The 14,833-nt window shown below is 43.9% G+C and overlaps 1 long non-coding RNA gene across 1 annotated transcript in view; it reads left to right on the top strand.

Annotated features, from left to right (window-relative positions):
- The window catches only part of LOC102166699 (uncharacterized), a 75,877-nt gene extending 62,889 nt beyond the window's left edge, over window positions 1-12,988 (top strand). The window contains exons 9-12 of the long non-coding RNA XR_014843822.1: window positions 5,674-5,881; window positions 5,979-6,986; window positions 10,445-10,580; window positions 11,399-12,988. This is a non-coding gene — a long non-coding RNA (uncharacterized LOC102166699). The remainder of the gene's footprint in view (window positions 1-5,673; window positions 5,882-5,978; window positions 6,987-10,444; window positions 10,581-11,398) is intronic.
- The last annotated feature ends 1,845 nt before the right edge of the window (window positions 12,989-14,833 follow it).

The raw sequence follows: 14,833 nt of genomic DNA, 5'->3' as shown, positions 1-14,833 counted from the left end.
GGGTCAGGGGCTGGCCTTCCCTGCTCCTGCTCAGGCAGGTCTGGTGACCCAGTGGGCTTCCCTTTCTGGCCCAAACATGGGCTAAATGTTTTCACTGCCTTCCAGGTGAGTGGAAAATAGGGGCCTGCACTAGAGCCCACCTTGTAGGACCAGCCTCAGCCTCACCTCTGTCAGTCTCTGCTCTCATGGCTCAGCATGAGATGAGTTACTATGGGTTAATAGTGATGGGTTACTATGCCTGGGTTCAGCAGGGCCTGCGCTGGCCCGAGGGGCCCAGGGTGAGTTCCAGGATTTCATCTCATGCTGGCACCACGGTGAAGGCATGTTCTCCATCCAGTCTCACCAAATGCAAATGAAGTTCATATTTGGATGTCCACCTGATGCCTGTCTTCTTGATCTATTTGGAACCCACTGGAGTAAGAGGTGTTACTGGAGCTGATCATTTCCATACCGTTTCAAATGCATGTGCTATTAATGGAGTGTCTTCCTCACACCCTCACTTCCATCAATTCTGTTAAGTACTTGCCGAGTACTTAGCATGCTGCAGGTATTGAGGCTTTAGAGATGTTTAAGTTTCTGTGCCTGACCTTGGAGGACTGAAGTACACTCATATGGGAGAAAGGAAGGAGATATCTACCTTATCATTTCCTCAGAGCATCTTTATCTGTGTCACATCTATTTCCCTTACTCTGCCTGGGAGTGAAAATAGATGATTTTATTCAACTTTTCATCTCTTTAATGCTTCCTCTATGCTACTTCTCAAAAATGTATCCATCACAAAAAGCAACTGGATGTAGGAATAATTTTATCCCGAATATTTTACTGGTGATACAAGCTCATGATTGCAAACATTATCACCGCTGGATTTTAAGGTCTTATAGAGCCACCATTTTCGGTGCAGTAGCTAGCTGGCTCTTTCCTGGCATTGAGGCGATGCAAGCTTTGTAAACAAATGAGTTTAGAATGATCTTTCCCAATTAGAAATGTAAAATCTTTCAAATTAAATACTTCAGAGATTACATTTGGAATGGAAGAAGTTAACTTGGAATCCATGCACACTTGGGGTGTAATATTTCTCACCTTCAAAGTTTTTTCAAGTTTGTAAATCCTCATAAGTTAGAAGGATGGTAAATCATTCTGCCTCCAAGCCCTGGATGCTGACAGATACTCAACAGTATGTATCCCTGTCCGTGTACACAGATGGAGATGGACAGAGATGGACCGCGGGCGTTAGGACAGTTGAAGACTCTGCAGAAGCGCAAGATGGCAAGAGAACACAGGTGGTTAATGCTTCAAGAAAAAGCCATGACCCTCCCTCTTCAGCAGTCATCCCAGGACAGACTGTTCTTCCTGGAGTGACCGTGAATTCCTCAGAAGACAGTAGAAAGGTCTTTTGTATAATCAATTGTGGAAATCCAACAGAAGGACAGAGGCTGTCTGTCAGCAAGGATGGCCTGTGCCTTGGGTTCAGGCAGTTTGTGTGTCTACTGTGGATCCTGAGAAACTACAGCTTCTCAGGATTGTCACTGTGCCAGTGTTTTGCCGGGCTGTTTATAGAGCAGGGCAGCACGTTGGGGTCCCGCTCCAGGATCCCGGCGTCCTCCCCCGTGGCAGCCTCTTCTCACTCATAGGACCTCAGCTCTGGTGTCCCCCGCACATGCAGCCTCACCAGCTGCTCCCAGGGGCCCCGCTCCTCCTATCCCCCATTCACGGTCACTCCTTGTCCCATTTCCCTGCCGTATGTTCTGGGGAGAATGTCACGTCCTCCCCGAGAGTACAAGTGTATGGTGGGTTTGTTTACTGGCTCTCTCCCCCCACGGTAACATGGGCTCTAGAAGAGCAGTTCTTTTGTTCTGTGCATCACAGAGCCCTTAGGGCCTGCGGAGCCTGGCGCACAGTGGGAGCCCACAAAACTGTGATGAAGGATTGAATACTAGGTTACCAGCCATTAGAACTAATAGGCCAGGCAGCTGCCCGTTTAGCAACTAGGATATCTTTATCTTTAAATGGTGGGCATCTTTAAACTGAGCCTAATATTTGATCAAAAGAGAAGAATGAGGCTAAATCTCAGCACGGCGACCAGCGTAAAGGAGCAGACTCTGAGGGGCGGCCGTCCTAAAACCTCTGCCAGGCCATGCCTGCCGAGGCTGCCCACCGCCCTTGCTGAGACAGAGCACCAAGTTCAAAGGACCAACCTTTCCCTGTGTGGTGAATTTGGGTCCCTTCCGTCGCAGTCAGAGAAGGCTCTTCTTCTTCTTCTTCTTCTTCTTCTTTTTTGTCTTTTTGCCATTTCTTGGGCCGCTCCCGTGGCATATGGAGGTTCCCAGGCTAGGGGTCTAATCGGAGCTATAGCTGCCGGCCTACGCCAGAGCCACAGCAACGCAGGATCCGAGCCGCGTCTGCGACCCACACCACAGCTCACAGCAATGCCGGATCCTTAACCCACTGAGCAAGGGCAGAGATCGAACCCGCAACCTCATGGTTCCTAGTCGGATTTGTTAACCACTGCGCCACGACGGGAACTCCCGGCTCTCCTCTTCTGAGCTGACTGTACCTGGCTGTCAGGGAGGGTGGCTGCTGCAGGAGGGTGGCTTCAGCCCCTGCAGTGTGGCAGAGAGAAGCTGCTCCTGTCCACCCATTTGCCCCACCCCCCATGTCCATTCAGACCCCAGGGTGTAACTGGGGGCGGCGCAAGTCCCTGGCTCAGGATGCTGACACTCCTAAATAGCTGTGGGTTATTTCATGGTCTGCTTGTCTTATAAAAAGAGGAAGCCTGGGAGTTTCACGAAACAGAATGGACAGAAAACATGATTAGATTTCCCAGCCTCATAGTTTTCTGATCAGAAGCGTCTATGTCAGTTCACACCCTGAACCATCCTTCAGGGGAGACAGTTCGGCAAACTGTGATCATTTATTTAACTTGTGGCTTCACAGGGGTGTATTGACTTCACATTGTACTCGGGTAGGTAAATTCATCGGCCTCTTAGAAATAGAATTCCACACTTGCCATTGGTCAGCATCCATGAGGAAAAGAGACACACTTCATCCTGTTTACACATGATCTTGTCAGAACATTAACATCTTCGAGGAGATCATTCTTTTTTTAAATTTGAAGTTTTACCTCTGAATGGATTGTGATATTTCATGAATTTTTAAATACTACACAGTAATCAAAACAGCAGGGTATATCATTAGAAAGTGGATGTTTCATAGACAACATCCTAGTTAGAGAGAATTGAATGCCTGTGCTTCGTTGTCATCAGTCTTTTTTTTTTTTTTTTTGCTGCCTTTGTTGATACAGATTTTATGGGAATTAGAACATTCATTTCTGATGAGAACCAGCTGCACTCAGCATATCACAGGAAGAGAGGAGTTCCCATTGTGGCTCGGGGGTTAAGAACCCAACTAGGACCCACGGGGGTGCCAGTTTGATCCTTGCCCTCACTTACTGGGTTAAGGATCTGGCATCACTGTGCCTGTGATGTAGGCTAGCAACTGCAGACCCCACTTGACCCCTACCTAGCCTGGGAACTTCCATATGCCACCAGTGTGGCCCTAAAAAGCATGGTGAAGAATTCACTCAGTTGGAGAGTAAATCAAATCATCACCAGGATAAAATAAAATACATCCCTAAGATAGTAGTGATTAGAGGAGGGGTAAATTGGATAACATTTTTGGAAGCTCACATCTGAAATAAAAGTTTGATGAATTCTAAGGGGTAGGGAGGAAAAATATAGCAAAGAAAGGAAACTAATAACAACTAGCTAGAGGCCAAAATTCTGACTAAGTTAACTAAAATAGTAAAGCATTAAAAATCTGGTTCTCTAAGAACATGTTAAAATTAGTGAGTAGGAGGGAAATTTGGTTGCAAATGTATCTTCATGGTGTATGTACGCGGTGAACATCGCCAGGTAAGGGCAAACCATGACTTTGGGAAGGAAAGTTAAAAAAAAAATTAATTTGACAGCCATCTAAACCATCGACTACAACAGTATTCTTTTAAATAGCTTCCGGGTATTTTTCTATGTTTGCGTGCAATTCGTGGGACCTTGTGAAAAGGGAAAAACATACCTACGAAGACATTGCTGCTCAAAATCCCTGTGTCAGTAAGAATGGAAGCTGAAGGTGTCTGTTAGGAGGCAAGAGAGTCTCCCCGGGGAGGGGGCTGATATGCAAGCTTCTTTATCTTCCTGAACCAGGAGATTTCAAAAACATTTTTTTCCTGAAAGATCCCAGTGGGATAGGAAGACATAGTCTGGGAAGGAGTCTCACGCTATGGAAACCATGGCCATGAATGGTCCTGTGAAGGGGACGGTATTAATCCGCCGAAGGTTTGATCCTCCCCTGAAGCCACGTTTGCCTTCGAGTAAGAAACACGTGCTCTGGAGAGAAGATAGAGGGTTCACGCCTAGAAAATCTCCCCAGTCAGCTTTACTCCGTGCATAACTCCATACACGTTTGTCAAGCCACTTTTTCTATTTGCGTCTCTGTGGGAACAGCTACTTTGTTATTTTTCTATTTTCTCCTTAAATGTCCAGAACACTTTTAAGGTTTCCCAGTGGCAGAATCCCTCTTAACAGAGCACGTGGTCGCCCGTCAGAGAAAAGCAAGCAGGTGTCTAGTTAGACTTCTCCTTGGACTGCGTGAGCTCCGGGAACCCTCTCAATACATCCTGGTCCAGACTTCTCCGTACCTGGAGCAGCTCAGGGAGGCAGCATGAAGCAGGACAAACCCATCTCATTCTTTCTTAGGGAGTTATCACTCTTCCTGAAACTCCCCAAGATGGTGCTGAGCAAAATGACATTCTGATTTCAGCTCTTAACTTATTGGCCAAATGGCCTTGGGTGAACCAGTTTTTTTTTTTTTTCAAGACTACTGTTTTCCTCTATAAAATGTGAATAAGCAAGTTCCCATTGTGACTCAGCAGTAACGAAACTGACTAGTATCTGTGGCAACGTGGATTTGATCCCTGGCCTCGCTCGGTGGGTTAAGGATGTGATGTTGCCCTGAGCCATGGTGTAGATCACAGATGTGGCTGGGATCCCGTGTTGCTGTGGCTGTGGTGTAGGCTGGCAGCTGCAGCTTAGTTTCAGTCCCTAGCCTGGAGACTTCCATATGTGTGGAGTGTGGCCTTAAAAAAAAAAATTGTGAATAATATTGCCCACCTCTCTTCTGGCAAGGATGAAATGAGATAATGTATGTAAAATTGCTCTTAAATTATGGAAATCATGACAATGATGGTAACCATACCATGGTTCCTTTAGAGTTTTTGGTCTTGCCCTGTGAACAGGTGCATCCCTCCCTGCGTGTAACTAATGACAGCCTTGACTGACAATTGGAGGCTTCAGTAACTGTTTCCCTTTTGGGGGCAAATGGTTAACATTTGTTTTTCTTTCAGCTTTACTCTAGATTGCAAATGCTTCTGTAACATCAAAGAATAGGGGCTGCATCCTGGGTAGTCTAAATTGAGCTGGTTTATGGGAATGGTAATTCTGAGAATTAATTTTCTAAAGGCTTATGATGACTGGTATCTTATGTTACAGCCTCAGTAGAGTCACCATTGGCAGGGTGGAGTAGTATGAAGCTCTCCTCCTACAGAGGCCCAGACTTTTTTTTTTTTTTTTTTTTTTTTTTTTAATAATCAGCTAAAGGAGTTCCCTTGTGTCTTAGCAGGTTAAGGATCTGGCATTGTCACTGCTGTGGCTTGGATCGCTGCTGTGCTGCGGGCTCAATCCTTGGACTGGAAATTTCTGCATGATGCAGAAATGGCCAAAAAAAAAAAAAGAAAGAAAGAAAGAAAGAAAGAAAATAAACCACGATGAGTTAAAAAGGAGAGATCCAACTGTATATAATACATATAAATGTTTAATTGATCATAAAGGTATGACTAACAGTAGTCTGTTAATTATTTAATATATGGGTGGTCGGCAAAATTATAAAAGCAGACACTAAAGTGTTTAATAAACTTTTTTTCACAGAAGTGAGCAGTATCACCCCCAAAGGGGTCATGGAAACTTCAGTGACAAGACTAGAATTTCTTGTCTTGAAATAGCAGGGGTTGAGAGTGAATTTTATAGGCGACTCCATCACTAAAGATGGGTTCAGGAGAGACACTTCACTGGAGCTGGCTATTACTAAAACTCTCCAGTCTTAGCCACACTGCCAGCTCTCCAGGAGACATCTGGGGTTAATGGGCCCATCGCTGCTCTCCTAGAGACCCTCTGTCTTCTTGGTGGACACGCTGACATTGAGCCACAGGCAGGATGAATGATGACAGTTTAACAACACTTGGAGTCTGTGCTCCAGAGGCAGCCAGAGCAACTGAACCGCTTGCAAAAATGTGTTCCTGGAAGTTGTGACATCATTTCTGCCAACCAGCTCTGCAATTTCTCAAAATCCACCACTGCATCAGCGCATTCCTGTAACAGGGAAACCAAGGCAGCTGATGGTGGCTTTGGGCTCACGGCGTGTGTCCAGCCTGAGGCTGAAACCCTGGACTGTCTCTAGGAGCTGGTAGCCCTGTCTTGGTTTCTTTGCTGTGATCTAGGATTCAAAATCCAGATGGTGAGGAACTAAAATCTCGTGAACCATGTAACGTCTAACAAATCAGCTTTCTCTGAATTTTAATTTTAAAAAGTCCTTAATTAGATAAAATAGTTAAATACATCTCTTCAACAAGTTTCCACAATCTGCCATAAACGACAACATCAGCAACAATAACAAGCCCCACATTGGGAACCCACCGTCCTCTGGCTGACTTGTGTCAAGTGTCATCTTAACCAACAACAGTTAAGGCGCAAGTACAAAGAAAAGACTACAGCTGTATTTTCAGCGTCCTGCAGACAGGCAGAGACCAGCCCCGAACTCCTGGTGGTCAACGCTGTAGAAACCAGAAAAATGATTTTCTTTTTAACTTGAATGGTTCACTTACTTTATCTCTTCTGTTTTTTCATTGCTGGTGTCCTGAGGCAAGTGGACATTTGGGGGTGAGTCATCTTTTACAATGTCCTACATTTTTCATGGAATTTAATGGAAAGAGTTCAAAATAATATTATCTAGTTAAACTCATCCTCACAAATATTAACTAGGCTAAGCCCTGTCGTTTGGCAATTCGCAGTGGGCAGTTTCCGAATCGTGGTTAACAGGCCTCTTTTGGCGAATCAGTCTCCCCCACAAACTCTCCACAGGACATCCAGATGCTAGGTTCTCACCTTTAGATCATTCTGCTCATAAAAACACGTTATCCTGGAGATGTTCTTTGCTCTCTTGTCTTGCTAGCCTAATATATGTTCTTAAAGGCTGGTCTGGAGTCCCTCATGGTGCTGCAGGTTAAGAATCCAGTGTTGTCCCTGATGTGGCTCTGGTTGCAGCAGTGGCATGGGTTCGATCACTGGCCTGGGGAACATCTACATGCTGTTCGTGTGACCAAAGTAAATAAAAAATAAGTAAATAAAGGCTAGCCAATCACTAATCAGTAAAGAGAATCATTATGTTAAAATAATTCTAATTGGATGCAATCAACTACTGATATGAACTCTGTTATAAAGGTTGCAACTGAAAGCCAGGTTGACCTGCTGCTGGACTGGGGAATCGGAGGGACTGGGCGCAAATATTAATTCTTCTACTTATAACTGAGCCCCAATTTCCTCATTTGGAAGATGGTTTAATAATACCTAGTTTGCAGGGTGATTGTGAGGACCCTGTGAGGACCCCTGGAACCTATTTAGCACAATGTCTGATGCAGAAGATGGTACCCCCAAAGTTGGCTCTATTAATATAACTAAGCCTCTACAGCCTGGTTCCTGTGTCTTCTCTCATCTGCACTCTGTTGCAGGTTGCATCTTGCGGGCAGTGCACATGCACAGATTTGGGTCAGCCGTGAGGTCTCTGCAGCCCTTCAAATCTTTTTAAATAGAAAAGAAACATATAAAACATGAGATGAACTTTGACCACTGCAGCTGGTTCTCTCTTTAGAGAAAGGCAGGGAACTGGTCAAAGAATTCTCTCCAGAGAGAAAGGACCAAAACATTTTATCAGGTAAAAATAACGGTGAGGACAGAACTGTGCCTACAAAGCTTTGAGAGCAAGTCCACAGAGCATCGCATTTCATTTTGTTTCCCTCTTCTTGGTAACTGCTTACATGATGTGGTCATAATCACTTTGAATATGGGGCACTTTTCAATGTCAATGATGGGTCAAAGTTCAACGTTCACACAATTCCTAGAGTGTAAAATCCCACATGTCATCTTATTATTAAACGAGAGTACATATTGTTCAAAAGTATAAACCATTACCGTTAAACTTTGTATTTAATACTGCGTGCCCTGGTTGGAACATGAGACAAGTATTTTTTATAATCCAATGATGAGTTATTTTATTATCAAGCCCACAATGCTTCAATCTGTAGCCTTTTATCAGGAAATACACTGAACAAGAGAGGTAAGGTCTTTATTCACATAGGAGGGGTGGTTAACAAGTAGTAATTAACAAGTTCACAAAGAAAATAACTTCTGTTAATAATATGTATTAGAAAAAGATTTAAAAAGTATAATGTGATAAAGAATAATTAAGGTCTGTGACTATATTGGGTAGACTGTGAGGCTTGTCCTAAAACTGGGAGAGGGCTTCTTATGTAATTTGTTTCCATTGGTAAAATAACACAATTTAGTTTAAGAAAAACGTATAAAGCACAGAAAAGTCTTTTGAAAACTTGCCTGGGAGTTTGGGGTTAGTAGACGCAAATTATGACATTGAGAATGATAAGCAATGAGGTCCTGCTGTACAGCACAGGGAACTATAACCAGTCTCTTAGCATAGATCATAATGGAAGATTATATAAGAAAAAGAATGTGTGTGTGTGTGTGTATGGCTGGGTCATTTTGCTGTACAGGAGAATCGGCACAGCAGGAGTTCTGGTTGTGGCTCAGCGGGTTAAGAACCCGACATAGTGTGTGAAGATGCATGTTAGACCCTGGGCCCCGCTCAGCTGGTTAATTATTTGGCATTGCCCCAAGCTGCAGTGTAAGTCTCAGATGTGACTTGGATCCAATGCTGCTGTTGCTGTAGCTTAGGTCTGCAGCTGCAGGTATGATTCGACCCCTAGCCCAGAAACTTTCATATGCCACATGTATGGGCCTAAAAAGACAAAAGAAAGAAAGAAACTGGCAGAACATTGTAAATCAACTACAGTATAATAAAAAATAAATAAAATAAACAAAAACTTGCCTTCAATGGCTATTGAAGTATTTACTTAGTTGTTCTCATTAATGGGTCCAAATAGGTCCATTAATGCAAAGGTTGATGCCTTTTAAAATTTTATAAACATTTTTTAGAGCAGTTTTCGGTTCACAGCAAAACTGAGTGGAAGTACAGCGAATTCTCATCACCTCCCATCCTCAGTGTGTGCAGTCTCCCTGGATACTGACAACATCCCACCCCACAGAGGTTCATTTGTTGCAAGCCATGAGCCTACAATGACATGTCATCGTCATCCAAAGTCCACAGCTTATATGGGTTCACTCTCGCTGTTGTACGTTCTGTGGGTTTGAACAAATGTTTAAGGACACGCCCCCATCACTGTAGTGTCATGTAGAGCAATTTCGCTGCTCTGAGAATCCTGTTATCTGTCCATTCATTCCTCTTACTTTTCTAAGTCCTGGGAACCACTTACCGTGTCACCATCTCTGCAGCTTTGCCTTGGCCAGGATGTCACAGAGTTGGAATCTTATAGTATGTACCTGTCTCAAAGTGGCTTCTTTCACTAAGTACTATGCATTTAAGTTTCCTCTGTGTCTTTTTGTGGCTTTATTTCTTTTTAGCACTGGCTAATATTCCATTGTGTCCATATATCACAGTGAATGATCCACTCACCTGCTGAAGGACATCTCAGTTGCTTTTAAGTTTCGGCAAATCACAAATGAAACTGCTATAGACACCAATGGGCAGGGTGTTGTGTAGACATAAGCCTTAAATTCATTTGGGCAAATGCCAAAGAATGTGAATGCCGGACTGTCATATAATATTATCTTTAGTTTTGTAAGAGACCGCACCTGGAAAAAGCAACCTTAGAAGGGCTTACTTAATTTAAATTAAATTTAATTTAAATTAATTTAAGTTAATTTAACCTAAAACTCTACTGACTAATTAATACATACATTTGCCAACCAAGAATGAATGAAACCATTAATAAATTACCATATTATTTCTTTTAGGTTGAACTTAGAAACATTGGTTCAATCATTAAATCTCAGGTTTCTGGAATATAGTTCCTGGCTTCAGGAACTGGAATTGATCATGGGCAGCCTTCTAAACTCGAGTTGCATTGATCAATGAGTTTTTATAAATTGACAAGGTAGTGAGCTAATCCGGAATCTGTTATATATATATATATATATATATATATATATATATATATTTTTTTTTTTTTTCTTTTTACTTCAATGAGGTACTGGAACGTCGCTGGATTCTGTGACTCACACAAAGTTACTGTCACCTGGGAGTGACAGTCAAAATTGGTGTTCTTTGGAGGGAAGACAGCGAAAACTATTTGCCACCTTGCTGACATTGCTCCTGGGTTTTGCGTAAGTTTTAACCGTTGGACATTAGCACAAGCCGTTGCTCTTTGTCTCTGTCTCCGTGTCTCTGTCTCTCTTTTTCATTCTCTCTGCTCCCTGGAAACGGGATATTGTTTGCATAAAAAGTCAGGGCTTTCTCTCTGCTCTGTATATAGCCAGACCTGAATTGTCTGATACAGCAGCCACTAGCCAAGGGGGGCCATTTGCATTTAAATTAAGTAAATTAAACAATTCAGCTCTTCATTGCACTGGCCACAGTTCCATTTCTCAATAGCCACCGCGCACAGATATGTAACATCTCTATCATTGCAGAAACTTCTGTAGGGCAGTACTGTTCTCAAGTCACAATTCATACTTGGGTTCAACAAGTGTTTGGCATTTGAAGAAACTCAGAGTGAGAGCCTCTCAAACAGGCTGGGAAGAGTCCATTGGTAAATACCCAGGAATTTTGCAAGCTGATTGATAAGATATTGGTATTTTTCTTTCTTTTTACATCCGCACCTATGGCATATGGAGGTTCCCAGGCTAGGGGTCTAATCAGAGCTGTAGCTGCTGGCCTACACCACAGCCACGACAATGCCAGATCTGAGCTGCATCTTCCATCTATGCCAAAGTTTGTGGCAATGCTGGGTCCTTAACCCACTGATTGAGGCCAGGGGTTGGACCCACATCCTCACAGACGCTATGTTGGGTTCGTAACCTGATGAGCCACAGTGAGAATTCCAGCTATTGGTATCTTGAAATTGGCCATAGTGGTAGTAGCATTACATCATGGAAAAAGCCTCAAATCCGCTTTTCTTTTCTTTTCCTTCCTTCCTTCCTAGCAAGCTACTGCCTGACACTGTTTGTGTCAAGAACTTACTAGAGAGAAAAGACCAGACAGTTAACATTCTGACTATGGAGCTGCTTGGGTGATGATGCCTTTATCCAGCCAGAAGTGCCAGCCACTGTGGACCTCGTGCTGCTGCCACACGCCACCTGCAGTTACTCTGCCTTGACGATGTCTTCCCAGACCTGGCCCCCACTGCCGCCTGGAGCAGAATGGCACCGACACCCACCCAAACTGCCCGAGGGTCTTACCAGCTCCCAGCTAGTCACACTGTCTCCTCAGCTCGATCCCTTTCCTTCCTCCGTGGCAAGATGTCCTTCTAAATGTCATCACTGGTCACATGGCTACCGATCAGGTGGGAAATAAGATTGAACTTCACGTGACTTTTCCTGCCATCTCATTCCTAGGACACACAGCTCTGCTCACTCCTCTCCCGCCACACTGTCATCCTCTGCCTCAGCTCCTACAGTTCTCCTTGGGGGGTGCACTTGGCCGATCTACATCTTCTCATCTCTCTGCCTTTAACTGTCTGGTCCCCCAACTTCCAACCTTCCCATCGCTGTTCAAAATCTGCTTCTTCCCTTTGTGGCTCTGCTCATAATGTGCTCTCCCTTTAGGCTCATTTTTTGTTTTTCTTCCCTGATCCTGTCACCCAGCTCAAGCACCTCCTCTTTAGAAAGCCATCACTAGGAGTTCGCATCGTGGCTCAGTGGTAACGAACCTGACTGGAATCCATGAGGATGCAGGTTTGATCCCTGGCCTCGCTCAGTGGGTTAAGGATCCAGCATTGCTGTGGCTGTGGTGTGGGCTGCAACTCTGATTTAACCCCTGGCCTGGGAACTTCCAGATATCTTGGATGCAACCCTAAAAAACCAAAAGAAAAAAAGAGGAAAAAAAGTGAAAGAAAGCAAGCCATCACTAACTGTCCTTTCCCTTGGGGACTGGATACAGCAAGACCCAGGTGGCTCCCAAACCCACCTGCAGGTGACTGTACCACTTATCTTTCAAAAGGACGTGGTTACCTTTTCTATGTGTCCGTTTCCTCCGCTCCACTCCGGACACCAAGCTGAGTCCTGGCATGCTGTAGACAATTAGTGCATACTTGGTGCAGGAATCCCAGAGCAGAATCCAGGTCCTTTGGAAAGCTGTGCCAGGTTTTCCCAGGCAGATCTGATGCCACCTCTATTTTGACCTCTCCATCCTGCCCTGGGACATGTGTTTTGTGTACACCTTCTATGTGGTGTGAGTTCTGCTGTCTGTGAGGACAGAGATCTTTCTTGCACTGTAGACTCGACTTTGGTCTGCAGAGTCATTTGAAAGTTTGATATGCAAAAGACGGGATTGCTGGAGAAGACTTTCAGGATCACCAAGAATATTCAGTTTTAGGTCTGCCCATAATGACCCCTTGCCTGGACACAGCCAGCTACTCTGTCAGCTCCCATATCACCAAGAATGCACTGGAAAAAGACATTTCTCATTGGCTAGTCATTTTCCTCCATCCAACTCCAAATTGCTGCTCTTTTATCGACTCCTAGGAATATGCCTTACTCTTGAGCTGTTCTGGAAAAAAAAAAAAAAAAAGAAAGAAAAAAGCAAATGTTTTTCAAGCAAATATAAATTCCCAAAGGGGAATCTCATGTATTAAACAGGCTCCCTCCTGAAGAAACCAAAAATGATGGAGTTCTCACTGTGTCTCAGTGAGTTAAGAACCCAACACGGTGTCCATGACCATGTGGGTTCAATCCCTGGCCTCTCTCAGTGGGCTAAGGATCTGACATTGCCACAAGTTGCGGTTTAGGTCACAGAAGCAGCTCAGATCTGGTGTGGCTGTGGCTGTGGCTGTGGTGTAGGCTTGCAGCTGCAGTTCTAATTGGACCCCTAGCCCAGGAACTTCTATATGCCACAGGTGTGGCCGTAAAAAGTAAAAAATAAAATAAAATAATAAGACATCCAGGACGCTGTCTTAGGCACTCAAGGGGGGGGTTTCTGGAGCTCACAGGCCCTGTCAGCAAGCTCTAAAACCCTTGAAAACTTGTTATAAAAGGACCCCGTGCCCCTGAATGCAGCCTACATTGTCTGCACGCTGTTCCCTTGTCTGCATGTCAGATCACAAGTCACACAAGGTCTTGAAACTGACAGCAGAAGAGACTAACTTAAAGGAAAGATGTTTCCCTCAGTTCTAGAGCTATAAATAGCACAAGTTTCATCCTCTACTCAGAAAATCTTCAAGTACCTTTAATTGTTGACTGTGGCCCTTAAAACCTATATGGTTGGTGCTTTTTAATGCTCTGTTACTAGTTTAACTGATAGCATATTTAATAGCATATGAATAATGTTTGTACCTACTCTTGTACAAAAGCTAGAAAGGTGAAGTTTGCTGTGAACACAGACAATTTTTTTCTTCCCTTTTATGGGTTTTGTTCACTTTACAACTCATGGAAAATCTGAACATTATTTTTCTCGTGTAGAAGGACACCCTCCAGGTACCAGGCTTCATCAGGTGGGTAATCCAGATTTCACCTGCCCTCCCACTTGGGATTATCTTTTTCATTCGAACTTTGTCAAAACTATGCAAAATTGCCTTTTTCTCATTAGCACTTTGCTCCTTTTTGGCATTTTAGAAGTATTTTAAATAATGACTGCATAACATGTCATAATATTTGGAATTGAGCCCTTTCATTACATCATTCAATAGGAAAAGCTCATGAACAGAGCTGCAAGAAGACTTTTAGGAATAAATATCTCGGAGACATTCTTCCAGTCGCCTGTTGTCCGTAGCTCCTCCCCCATCATGCTGACTCCCCAGGTGGCCACCGCTTTTCACAGGGACCCTCATACCCCTGAACACCTGTTTTGTTTCAGAGCTTTGTTTGGACTGCGTTGATTGAAAAAAATCCCCTCGTGATCTTTGCTAATCGAAGAAGCCAAGGATGCCGTGCTGTGAATGTAGGTCCATGGTCACGTGATTCAAACAGCTGTCTCTCTTCAGGTGCCGCAGGATGGCCAGAAAAAGACCTGCCACAGAAAATAGGCTTGCCACTGTTTTTTTTTTTTTTTTTTCAATAGTGAATTACCGCTGTTTTTTTTTTTTTTTTCTTCAAAATGGTACCCAGACAGGAAGATGACCGAGTGTACTGTTCCAGAGCAATAGAATCACCTCAAGGCAGAGAAAATAACATTGTTTTTTTCCTACTGGCGTCCCTTCAATCTGCAGCGTTTTTCTAGTTCTGAAGGCTGTGGCAACTTCGAAGAGTCACAAATTAACATTCGTAACATCCACAGCATTACTGCTGATACATACATACATACGTATGTATACACACATATATATTTTGCTTTTTAGGGTCACTTGGCAAATGGAGGTCCCCAGGCTAGGGGTCCAGTCGGAGCTTCTGCTGGCCTATACCACAGCCACAGCAACACTGCATAT

This window comes from Sus scrofa, chromosome 4 (genome assembly GCF_054392235.1).
Source record: "Sus scrofa isolate SSC_HxYL_T2T_F1_AM1 chromosome 4, Sscrofa_HxYL_maternal_Yorkshire_Landrace_v2.0, whole genome shotgun sequence".
NCBI classification, from domain to species: Eukaryota; Metazoa; Chordata; class Mammalia; order Artiodactyla; family Suidae; genus Sus; species Sus scrofa.
The sequence above is the reverse complement of the archived record's forward strand: the minus strand, read 5'-3'. Positions and strand labels throughout refer to the sequence as shown.